This window comes from Zingiber officinale, chromosome 8B (assembly GCF_018446385.1).
Source record: "Zingiber officinale cultivar Zhangliang chromosome 8B, Zo_v1.1, whole genome shotgun sequence".
Lineage (NCBI taxonomy): Eukaryota > Viridiplantae > Streptophyta > Magnoliopsida > Zingiberales > Zingiberaceae > Zingiber > Zingiber officinale.
This window is the reverse complement of record NC_056001.1, coordinates 10,410,119-10,423,747: the sequence shown is the minus strand read 5'-3', so window position 1 is coordinate 10,423,747 and position 13,629 is coordinate 10,410,119.

Sequence of the window (13,629 nt, the reverse complement as noted above, 5' to 3'; positions counted from 1 at the left end):
GTGACTTTCTTAGACTTCTTAGAAGCCTTAGTCACATTTATTGTAAAATACTCTTAGGGATGACTTCCCTAGTATTCTTGACTTGACCACTAGACCTAGGGTTGGTTATATAGCTATATGGAACCCTATGGTAAGTAGGTGTATCCTTTTTGATTTTAGGTTTGTATCCCAAACCTCTATGGCCCTTGGATGACCCATTGTGTCATATTTGTGATTTTTCTAAGGGTCTTCTCTAATTTATCAAGTCTTGACCTCAAGACTTGATTTTCCTTCCATAATTCTTCAACCTTAGGTTTTTCACTAAAACCTTGATTTTTCTTCTTCTTAGACACATACCTAGAATCCTTAGGGTTCTTGCCTAAGTTCCTATCTACCTTTCTAAACCTAGGTTGGGAGGTTTTAGCATGATAAGCTACATGATTTTCTTTAATTTTATCATGCCTCCTATTTTCATGGTAAATAGCATTTAAATGATATAAACTTGAACTATCATGCTTTTTACCATTATTTAAAGGGATAGGCTCAATAAAGGTTACCTTTCTTTTTACCTTGGAGGCTCCCCCTTGAGTTGAGCTTCCTCCTTGAGCCTTGACCACCTTCTTCCCCTTAGGGCATTGACTTCGGTAATGCCCCTTTTGATTGCAAGAGAAGCACACAATGTGCTCCTTGCTCTTCTTTGTTCCGGGGATGGTCTCCTTGGACTTCTCCTTGCCTTTTAATGCCACTTGGCCCTTCTTCTTGGCCAATTTAGGGCATTTGCTCTTGTAATGCCCATGTTCCCTACATTCAAAGCATATAATATGATTTTTATTATTAATTGAAATGTTTATACCTTTTTATGTAGGGATGACACTTTCTCCTTTGGATCCGGAGGTAGAAGCTTCCTCTTGATCCGAATATGATATTCCTCCATTTGATTTTGCTTGACTTGTGGAGGTGGAAGCTTCTTCATCCTCTTCTTCTCTTGACCCGGATGTGGAGGATTCTTCTTGCTCTTGTTCCGGTGTCAATGAAGATTGCTCCCCCTCAATCCTAGAGGTGGAGGCTTCGCCTTCTTCTTCATCTTCATCCTCTTGTACATGAAACAAGGAATATACTCCTTCCTTGCTCTTTTGATTGCTCTCCTTTGAGGATGAAGCTTCTTGGACCTTCTCTTTGGAGGTTGAGCATCTCTCAACCTCGGAGTCCTCCTCTTCTTGGTTTTGATCCATTGAGTTGCCCTGTTTGGATTCTCCTTGATTTGGTACAGTGGAGGGGATCTCATGAATCCTTGCCAATTTGCTCCAAAGCTCCTTGGCATCTTCAAACTCTCCAATTTGCTCCAAGATATTGCTTGGCAATAAATTGACCAAAAGCTTGGTCACTTTGTCATTGGCCTCACATCTTTGGAGTTGCTCCTTACTCCATTTGCTTTTCTTGAGAGATTGGCCCTTGGAGTTCTTTGGAGCTTCAAAACCTTCCATAAGAGCAAACCATTGCTCTATCTCCACCATTAAGAAATTTTCGATCCTTGATCTCCAAAGATCGAAGCTTGTAGATATGTATGGTGGAGCCACCCTTGTGTCAAATCCAAATCCATCTTGGAATTGCATCTTGAAGTTGAACTTCTTGAATTCTTTGACTTTGATGAATTTGCTCCAACTTCTTCACCCTCTAGCTTTGTTTGTTTTGTTTGCCCCTTCTGGCGATGATTCCGGTGAAGAGCAACCTTGCTCTGATACCATTTGTTGGGACCGAAAAGTAGCTAGAGGGGGGGTGAATAGCTCGTCGCGTGCTAGGTGCTCGTCGTTGCTTGTTTCTTCAAGGATGTGCAACGGAAATACAAGAAACAAATCACACAACGCTAACAAGGTGGGTTACTTGGTATCCACCTCACAAGAGGTGACTAGTCCAAGGATCCACACCTACTCACGCACCCTCCACTAATAAAACCCTCCTTTTCGGTAACTACCGAAGGCGGAGAAGCCCTACAAGTTCACACTACAAGAAGAAGGGGAAAGGATACAAAATACAAGCACAAAGCTTACAATGAGTACAAGAAAACCCTAACCCTAGCTTTCTTTCTCTTGCAATAGATCCGCCTCTTGACTTGGAAGAACCTCCAAGAACTTCAAGAATTGGCGTGGAGAGCTCTGTGGAGTTGCTGGTGAAGATCTGAGGTTTGTCGTGGAAGCAATGCCGAAGGAAATGAACGCCTGCGGCTTAAATCGACGCTAACGGTCGAATCCCGATCGATTGGAATGCTCTCAATCGATCGGGGAGGCTTTGGATCGATCCACGGATCGATCCAGAGCGCCTCTGTGCTCTGGAAAAATGCCTGGATCGATCCACGGATCGATCCAGCGCTTATCGCGCGAAGCAGCAGCGTCCCAATCGATCCACTGATCGATTGGGACCTCTGGATCGATCCACTGATCGATCCAAAGGCTTTCTGTGCGCTGGTAAACTGCCTGGATCGATCCACTGATCAATCCATTGATTGATCCAGCTCTTGGTTTTTACCCAAAACCAAGTCCCAAGCCTCCCAAACCAACATTTGGTCAACCTTAACCTGTTGGTATGTCATGCCTAGCATCTAGTCACTTCCTTGACCTGCTAGGACTCCCTCACCAAGTGTCCGGTCAATCCCTTTGACCCACTTGGACTTTTCTCCTCTTGCCAAGTATCCGGTCAATCCCTTTGACCTACTTGGACTTTTCTTCCTCGTGCCAAGTATCCAGTCAATCCCTTGACCTACTTGGACTTTTCTTTGTGCCAAGTATCCGGTCAATCCCTTTGACCTACTTGGACTTTTCTTCATCATGCCTGGCTTCACTCACCAGGACTTCCAATCTGCCTAGCTTCACTCACTAGGACTTCTCTTCTGCCTTGCTTCACTCACCAGGACTTCTCTTTTCGCCTAACATCCCAGTTAGGACTTCTCAGTCAAGTATCCGGTCAATCCTTGACCTACTTGACTCTTCTTCAATCAACCTTGTATTGTCAAACATTGAAACCCAAATCAAGACTCAAGCTTGGTCAACCAGGTCAACCTTGACCTGAGAGATGTTGCACCAACACATTCTCCTCCAATGCTTACATCACTTATCATTTGTTGGCTTATTCGACACTTTGACCCACCAAAACTTCATGCCAGATAATCCATCTGGACTCCAACCAGTTGTTAGGTCTCACAGATCCAATTGGACTTCCAACCATATATGAACCTATCTGGTTTTCTCATGCTAGCTATCAGGTCCTCTAAACCTAATTGGACTTCAGCTTGGAGTCAAATCCTATCAAGCCTTTCAGTTATGCACACTTGATAAATGAGTTATAAAAGAAGTCTAACTTTTGTTGGTACAGTTAGCACCAATGGTCAAACCTAAATTTTGATGAATGATAAATGGATTAAAGTTAAGTGTGATGTGGTCTAACTTTGTTACCAAGTATGTAAGACCTGACACCGGGCTGAAATCCAACTAGATTTGTTGGACCTCATAGTTGGTGGGAAGTCTAGATAGGTCAAGGAGTGACTCGATATCTGGCTGGAAGTTCGGCTGGGTCCACGGGACCTAACAGGTAGCCAAAGTCTAGGGTCGTAAATGAACCAACCAAGCTCAATAACCAATCAAATAACTAAAAGTTTCAAACAATCAAACAAGCTTGAATTGAGAGTTTGATAACATCTAAATAAACCAAGATTAAACCAAGCTCAAGCCAAGCTCAAACCAAGCTCAAGCCAAGCTGGAATTGAGAGCTTGATAACATCTAAACGAACAAAGCTCAAGCTAAGTTTCAAACAAGGTCAAGCTGATAAAAATAAACCAAACCAAGCTTGAACACTCATTTCAAAAGCTTGGTTCATTTTAAGCTCAGTTCGGCTTGGTTACCTTATCAAACAGGCTTGAACACCCCAAAGCTCGACTCGGCTCGGCTCATTTCCAACCCTACTAAAGTTTAGTTGACTCTGTGAACCTGACAACTGATGGGAAGACAGGGTGGGTCAAAGGTAAGTCAAGAGATTCTACATGGTAAGTAAGGTAAGTCACTGGAGGAGAGTATTCCAGTGAGGACGAGTTCCAATTATGGACTTTAGGTGTTGGTCCAGTTTATATCTATTTTGGATACCTAAACTGAGACCATAATTAGATCATGATTTTAGACAGACAAAATCTAATTAATAATACTTTTCTATATTGTGTTAACCTTGTTTTACAGGTTACACTTTATTTTTGAATTAACATATTTTGCAGGGTTGAAGTAACAAAAATCAGCCTTTGATGAGCAATGTCCGAGGCACCTCAAAGATGCTTAGAAGTGTCTCAAATCAACACTTGGAGGCACCCTTAAGGAGATAAGATTGTCGGATAAAACTTCATGGCACGAAGGTGCCCTGGAGGCGTTGGAGGCACTTCAAAGGTGCATTGGAGGCGCCTTAGAGAGCTTGGAGGCGCCCCGTGTAGATAGAAACTAAAGTTGGCAGGGGTGATCGAGTCCGAGACTTTGGGGATCATTTTTGAGTTTGGAGGTGTCTCGAATGAGCTTGGAGGCGCCTCTAACATTCTTTAAAAGAAGCATTCGACCCGTAGAATTGATACAACTCATCTTTCAGCTACTATAACTCTTCTGCTGCTGTGCTACTACTCCGAGATATTTAACCACTGTCGGTAGACCGATACCAACACATGAGCGCTCCCACAGCTACATCTTTCATGTCGGTAATTTTAATTAAAGTCATTTACTTTACTATCTAAAAGGAATGTGTGGGTTGCTATACTTTCCCATTTTTCATACTTGTATTCGATTCCCTCTTCTGTTAGTTTTGAAAGAGGTTTATAGTAGATTGTACATCGATATAGTCTGAGAGATCATGAGTCTTGGAGTAATAATCGACAAAGACTCCGAACCAAGTAAATCTCTTTGTGTTCATTTCTTTTATTACTTTGTTCAATCTCTATTTTCCGCCACACTTTTTTTTAAAGTTTTAAAAAGATTATTTTTAAAGTTTTAAAAAGATTATTTTTAAAATACACGTAATTCACCCCTTCTCTCACATGTCTCGATCCTACAACTTAAATCTTTGTCATACATCAAAATCTGAGTTCGATTATTAATGCAAATTGCACCAGCATGAACAAGGTTCTATGTACTCGTTTAGTTTTCCTAATTGTATTCATGCCCTCAAACACCATTTTCATATATCATATTGAGAGCAGTAAGTTTTTTTAAACGTAAATAAAGTTTTTAATCAATTGTTATAGCAATCAATTTAGTATATTTTTGTGATCATGAATAGTAACTTTAATCGATTGCTACATCGTAGCAATCAATTAAATCTTTTTTAAAAAATAATTAAAAGGCCTTCTATGATAAAATTCATTGTTCTCTGATCTTGTCTAAAATATGTGAAATGGTGCGCTGGCTTCGGCGAACGATGATATCTGATGAAAATGACCCTTTGAAGAAATGGAAGAGCCCCTCCGCGCTCCTACGCATAGTGAGACAAACCAACAAAGCGTTAGTGACCTAAGACTGTGGTGGAGATCCCTGGCTAGGTCCTCCGACGCTTAAGTTAGTTTCTCTCTCAAGGGTGGAAGAAGAATAATAGTAACTGAAGTACTTTGAAACAAAGTTTAGATGCTAGAACTTGTGTACCTTGCTAATGGAGAGGATCCCTTTTTTATACTATCTCATGTAACTTCCATAGTCATGAAGTGGTTCCCGGTTTATTAGAGTTTGTTAGGAGATGAAGTCATCTCTTGAGCTTTGTGCAATAATCTTTTTAAGGAATCTTTTTGGCACCCTAGATGTACCTCTTTTGTCATTTGTGACTCATATTTATGATGATATATGCATATGAACACGTCATTATAATTGAAGAAGCTTCTAGAAGATATTTCCCGCTAAGTTTGTTAGGCTGTCATACTTATATGCTTCTGTTAAGCATGTCTCGATCTATCATTTAACCCGGTCGTGTACATATTGAAAATACATTTTACTAAGCATGTTTCAGTCGAAAATTTTTATGCACTTTATGTAGGGGATCGGTCGGTCGGCTTGAAGGGGGGTTGGATAGACGACGCCCCCAAATCGATTGATCTTCCTACACTTGTTAGTATACGCAGCGAAATATACAAAATAAACAAGTTAAAGGAAATTAAACTAAAGACAAGAAAGAATGCAAACCAAGTTACACGATCATTTACGTGGTTCGGAGATAAAGCTCCTACTCCACGGCGTGTCCTTGAGGTGGGCGATCCCTATCCGTCAGTGGATTACTCCCCGGAAGACCTCCGGCTAGCTCACGTAGCTCCTTGTGGGTGGAGAAACTTCACCACGACTCTCACCAAGGACTCTTTATAAGCTAGGGCACAGGTAAACTACTAATAGAGATTAACCACCTCTATTTCGTCAACTTTAACCAAGCTCCCAAGCTTTGGTTATATAGGTTGCGGGTTGAAAACCCCGCCTACCAGTCGACTGCCAAAACATGCAGTCGACTGCCCTCTGTGGAAATTTGACCGTTACATCCCAACGGCTTGATACCAGTCGACTGCTAAAACTTGCAGTCAACTGGTGCAGTCGACTGCTAAAACATGCAGTCGACTGATCCACACTGACCGAACGAACAGAACCATTCTGTTCACACCCAGTCGACAGCATGGTCGACTACACCAGTCGACTGCTACAGTAGCGCTACATTATTGCTACAGTGCGCTATAGTAAAACCCTAAAACTAGGATTTTACTCCGAGTACAATCTCTCGTGCACTCGTACCCTTGCCCTTATGACTCATTTAATGCTTCTTTGCAGCCTTAACCTCTTGCCTTCAAGCATACTTTCTTTAGTTCTCGTCCCTCGGATGCATTCAAGCCCGCGGCTCGTCCCAATGCCATCCTTCGTGTATGTCTCGAAGTCGCTTCCCTCGGCCCTTGTCCTCGCTGCCTTGTCCACGGTCCCTCGGATGCTCCATCCTTCATCGAACCCGAAGCCATCAACCTGAGTCACATGTGTATCCTGTAAACCTGCACAACTCAAATACACATATCAAATATAAGGGTGAACCTAACTTAAACCCTTTGCCCAAACACTAAAACACATGGTCGCACGGACCATTGGGATTGCTCCAACACTTTACACTCAGTCGGGTTTTACCCGGCCGAGCACATATACCCACACTGGTGTTTGCTAGGCTTTCAATCAGCTGGTGATATACTAAAAATTTCCATAAAGCTTAAATGCCTTTACGCTCGGTCAGACATTGCCTATCCGAGCACATGTGAGCATATTAATGCTCGCTCGACCTTCCCTTGACCGGTAATATACTACAAGCTTCTATAAGGCTAAGTGCCTTTACGCTCGGTCGTATTTTGCCTGATCGAGTGCATGCAAGCACATGAGTACTCGCTCGACCTTCATTCAGCCGGTAATATATTACAAGCTTTTATAAGGCTAAATGCCTCTACGCTTGTTCGGACTTTGCCTGACCGATCGAGCGCAAGCACATGAGTGCTTGCTCGGCCTTCACTCGACCGGTAATATAATATAGACTTTTGTAAGGCTAAATGCCTTTATACTAAGTCAGACTTTGCCTGACCGAGCGCGTGCAAACACATGGGTGCTCGCTCGGCCTTCACTCGTCCGGTAATATACTACGATCTTCTATAAGGCTAAGTACCTTTATGTATGGTTGGGCTTTGCCTGACCAAGCGCGTGAAGACACCTTGGTGCTCGCTCGACCTTCACTCGACTGTTAATATACTACGAGCTTCTATAAGGCTAAGTACCTTTATGCTTGGTCGGGCTTTTCCTGATCAAGTGCGTGACGACACATTGGTGCTCACTCGGTCTTCACTCGACCGGTAATATACTACGAGCTTCTGTAAGGCTAAGTACCTTTATGTTCGGTCGGGCTTTGCCTGACCAAGCGCGTGAAGGCACCTTGGTGTTCGCTCGACGTTCACTCGGCCGGTAATATACTACGAGCTTCTATAAGGCTAAGTGCCTTTACGCTCGGTCGGACTTTGCTTGACTGAGCGCGTGAAGATACATTGGCTATATACCTTTCTTATTCTTCTCAATCATAACTCCTTCATTCGATAGGCCAACCTATCATAACTCGTATCATTCTCAATATGATAGATATATCAAGTTGATATTGTAGGGCATGAATATAATCAAGAGAACTAAATGAATACATAAAACTTTGTTTCATGTTATTCTGAGTTCTCTAGATCCATCAGTCATTTTGGCCAAAATTGGATGATGGACCTAGAAAAGTTAGAATGATATGAAATCATGTTATATGTGTTCTTCTAGTTCTCCTAATTATATTCATTATCTCAAACATTATTTCCATATGTCATATTGATAGTAGTAATTTTTTGAATATGAATATATTAAAAAACAATTTATTTTGTATTTAAAAAGTTACTGTTATCATTATAATGCTTCAAATTGATATTTAAAAATATAGATATAATCAATAAAATTAGTTGAGTATATATGACCATGTTCCGTATCATTTCGAATTCTTTATATTCATAAGTCATGTTTTGGTTAAAATGGTACGATGGATTTAAAAATTTCAGAATAATTTAGAACCATATTTCATATACTCATTTAGTTTTTTAAATTATATTTATGCTCTGGAATGTCAATTCGGTATACATTGAGTTTAAACATAGAATAGTTTTTAATCATTATTACAATGACAATATTTATCATGAAAAATTCTCCAAGCGAAAGTAAACGAACGATGTGGCAAAAAAGATATCAAATATGTAATTTAGGTTTTTTTAAAGTTATCCATGCGATTTAATAATTTACCGTTCAAAAATTTCTACTTCTCTCCCTCCTTTCTTCTCCATCTTGATCTATAAATATAAGTCCCACGGTCATGTGCATATGTGCATAATTGGGATGGTAAATAAATAAAAAATTTATTATTTAAAGTTGAGAGATTGAATCTTGAGATTGATGGAGCGTAAATCCCTATAATTCATGTGATAAGAAAGGAGAGGGGCTGCCCGGATAATGGTCAACGGTCCTGTGGCGGTCGCAACCAAAGTCAACCTACCTGAGCGATTGGCTCGGACAATGCCCGAGTCGGCGCTTTGACAGCTCGGCCGTTATGCCGAGCTTCCGACGCTCACAAGCTAAGCAGGACTCCTTTTGTTTAGAGGATCGCGCCAGTCGCCCTCAGTCGAGCGGACGACCTGATCGGCTCGGCCGTTATGCCCATCGAACGACCGGGTGACTGACGAGCCGAGCGTCCCTTCCGCTCGGCCCGATACCGACAAAAATAATATCTGGCTATATCTTCCTTGAGATAAGCGCCACCGACAGACGACATGGGCAGCGACCGGACCAGACAGAGAATCGTACGGTGGAAGCTTCCACTGTCACGTCAGGGATATGCTCGGACAATTGAGGTATGACGTCAGACGCACTTTTCTGACACGACCATTTCTAGGTATGCTTTGAGGAGCGTGCATACTTCAGAAAGCGTGCACGTGCCCCCGGGGAGCCCTATATAAGGACCCCCAACCTTCGACAGAGGTATGCATTCTCATCTACTATAGCTACAGTCTTCATTCTCGTTATTCTGCCTCGATCTCTTCTCGCCGGAGCTGACTTGAGCGTCGGAGGGTCGTCGTCGGGAACCCTTTCCCGGCTCGATTTTGTGGTTTCAGGTTCTCACCGGAGGCTCAAGCCAGTCGGAGGTTCATACGCCGTCAATGAGAGCGCCACGTCCCCAGCCTCTGTCGACTCAGCACCCGAACATGATCAATAATGTTAACTTTGCATGCAATTTTCATGTTAAACAAATTTTGTTTCCACTTCCTGCATGCAAAGTTTTATTTGTTTTAACTTCCTTATGCAAATACCATTACCTAATTGTTCCTCAGATTTTTTAGGTGCAAAAAGTTCAAAAATGAGTATAATTCCTCTTAAATTCAGCACTTTAAACTAGAATTGAGTATATTTTCTATCAAAATTGCCCCTCATATTTTTTAGGTACAAAAAGTCTAAAAATGGATATAATTCCTATTAAATTACGTACTTTTTATTAGAATCAAGTATATATTATATTCTATCAAATTGAGCATGATTTTATAATTGTCCCTCAGATTTTTTAGGTATAAAAAATCTAAAAATAAGTATAATTACTCTTAAATTTAACCATTTGAACTAAAATTGAGTATATTTTCTATCAAAATTACCTCTCATATTTTGTAAGTACAAAAAGTCTAAAAATGAGTATAATTTCTATTAAATCAGCACTTTAAATTAGAATCGAGTATATTTTCTATCAAATTGAACACGATTTTTTTCCTACTTAATATAATTTCTCCTAAATTCAACATCATTTAAAGAAAATTTAATATATTTTCCATCTAATTGAGCATCATTTAAAAATATATATATATATATTTTCTATCCAATTGAGGTGGAAAAAGAGTCGTGCTAAATTTGATAGAAAATATACTTGATTTTAGTTTAATATGTTGAATTTAAAAAGAACTATACTTATTTTTGAACTTTTTATACTTAAAAATATCCGGAATAATTATGTAAATTAGTATTCATTATATTTTACTGAAGAGTGAAAACAAAAATTTTTATCAATGAGAATTACATATAAAATTTTATTTCTAATTAAGGATTGCATGTAATTTTTTTTATTATAATTTATTTTTTCCGTATTGATTTTGGAACGAACTGATAGAGGCATTGGAAAAGCGCTTCACCGTTTTTACCACTTGATCTGTAAATATAAAATAAATAAGAGTAATGATACGCTGCGGGAAAACAAAGCACGAAACGCTGCACGAATGAGTCATCCATTCCCACGTGGAATGAAAAAAATGCATTTTCCATTCCTCTCTGTCCACCTCAACTTTGACTAAAACCCTAAACTGACACAGTTTCCCCCCGATCTCTCTTCCACAGAAGCTGCCCACCCATCTCCTCCGATTTCTCTTCTGCGCCGCACTCTCCTCCGAGAAGCTTCGCCTCTCCTTTTTCTCTTCTGCGCCGACCTCTCCTCCGAGAAGCTTCGCCTCTCCTTTTCTCTTCTGCGCCGACCTCTCCTCCGAGAAGCTTCGCCTCTCCTTTTTCTCTTCTGCGACACCCTCTCCTCCTTTTTCACTTCTGCGCCGCACTCTCCTCTGAGAGATCTTCCACACAGAAGCTTCGCCTCCTCTCCTTTTTCTCTTCTGCGCCGCCCTCTCCTCCTTTTTCTCTTCTGCGCCGCACTCTCCTTCGAGAGATCTTCCACGCAGAAGCTATGCACAAGGCAGAGATCCGCCACCATCGAAGCTCCTCCATCGCCGAGTGAACCCTAAAGGTGCACCACTAGCGAAGCCGCGAAGCTCCTCCACGGCCTAAGCCCTAAAGCTCTTCCACCGCCTAAGCCCTAAAGCTCCTCCACCAGCGAACCGTGCCTTTGTACGTGTTTGTTTTTTCTCACTTGACATTAAGTTCTTCTCAAGACTGTTCTTCTTGAACAAATGCAATTATAATTCTGTTTGCCCTATTATAATTCTTGTAGCATCTCATTGATCAAACTTGAGACATGTCCTATTATTAACCAATTTTGTTTGGTTCCCAGAAGTGGAACCAATTAGGAAATTGAAAATCATGTTTAGGATATTTTAAATTTCCAACATTTTATACACTGGAGATCTCTTATACTATGTGTGGCCTCCTAAGTATTAGTATAACTTTAACATCAATTACCTAAATTATAGTAGTTGAGCAAGGATATGAAAGAGTAGATGGTTTTTGTTCTTTTGATATGAAAAAGATTACAGGACAAAGGAACAAATATTCATGGCAGCCGGTTCGATATCATCATCATCTTTCACTCGAAGACGCATGAATGATGAACAAGATGAAACACCTCATATATTATGCTATTGTGGGTTAAGAGCTACTCTTTGGACTTCATGGAAGGAAACCAACCCAGGCAGACGATTTTTTTCATGCCCAAAATTTAGAGTAAATTTTATTTATATAAAATGATTTCAAAACCAACCGTATTTATATGCTTTTTAATTATTGGATTTTGATTAAGTTTATTCGATATTCAGGAAAGTGGATGTGTCTTCTTCTTATGACATGATCCAGAATTATCAGAGAGAGCTAAGGGAATTATTAATGATCTGAAGAAGGATAACAAAAAATTACAAATGGAGATTAGTGAATTGAAGAAATCTAATATGTACATCGAAAGTGCAGTTGATTGCAATGTTCTCCTGGAGCCTGTGAACAACTCTGTTACTATGAAGTTGAGTGATGAAATATGTTCATTTAATAGAAAGTTTAGAGTTGTTATCATTGTATTTGTATTTACTTGGATTGTGATGATTTGGAAGTGGTTGGTGTAATTTGCTATAAGCAAATAACTGTTGTAGTAATGAAAGATGTTTTTTGGTTTTTTAATGTGGCTTCAACCTATATTAGCCATATATTTCTAATTGAAGTTTGTAAGTAGTTTTTTGATATATAATGTGATTGAAGCAATTTTAGTTGCTTTCTGGTCTTGCATTTTGTCAAATTCATATCATGGTTAATCTTGTTTCTTTCTTATTCTAGATGAATGAAACTTTTTCGTTCCATTTCCATTGCATCTAGTTTTAAATTTTCTCTATGTGTTGTACTTGTAAAAGTGTAACAACTGAGGATTAAAGTGATCCATTGTCTGGAAGGAAAGGGAAATGCGGTTTCAGTGCACGAGTACCAATTGGGTAGTAGCGAGCAGAGCTGCTCTTCAAATGGCTTCATGACCATGAGCAATGCAAAATACTAAGATATCTTCTAATAAGATTTTTTTTCTTTATAGTTTTGTTATCATGTTTCTGTTTACTGATCTATTCAAATCATTGGAGAATATGTTTCATCTTGTTTATTTTTCAAGTTTTAGTATTCTAAAGGAAGTTGAGCAGAATTGTATTTAGCATTTTAAATCTGGCATCCGAGCATGTTTGGAGTTGCCATCATGCCATGTGCTGGATCACTTCAACGAATAGAGCTAAACATGGGTCAGGTCAATTGATTATATTCACCAGATTTACTGGAAACAAAATCTTTCAACTTATGAGTGGACTGTTTATTATCGTTCTGATGCTGAGGAAATAGCATGCTTAAGACAATTGTTTTGCAGCATCAAAGCTACTCATACATACTAGCATTCTCATCGTGCCAAAAGCTTCAAAAGCTAGCACTCAGCTGATCACCAAGTCAAGTTGATTGCATCAGCAACACCAAAAGTGGCCGTAGGCCATTGATTTGTCCCCCAAAGCAACGTGCACCTTGTTACTTCAAAAGCTACTTGATGCTAAAACGTTTCCAGAATGAAATAATCGTGCTGAAGGAAAGGGAAATGGAACTTGAAGCTAAAATTGTAATCCTCTTAGAAGATAAAGAAGTTCTTGCCCAAGAGCTTTATCATGTCAAAGAAGAAAAGAATAACTTAGAACAGAGAAGAAAAAAATAACTTATAACAGAGGCATTGAGATTATAAATTGGAAACTATGAACTGAAAGAGGCTCCAAATGATGCAAGCTCCAAATGATGCAAGTTCATTACAAACTTTAATTGGATACTACTTACAAACTTAAATTGGAAATATAAATCTAA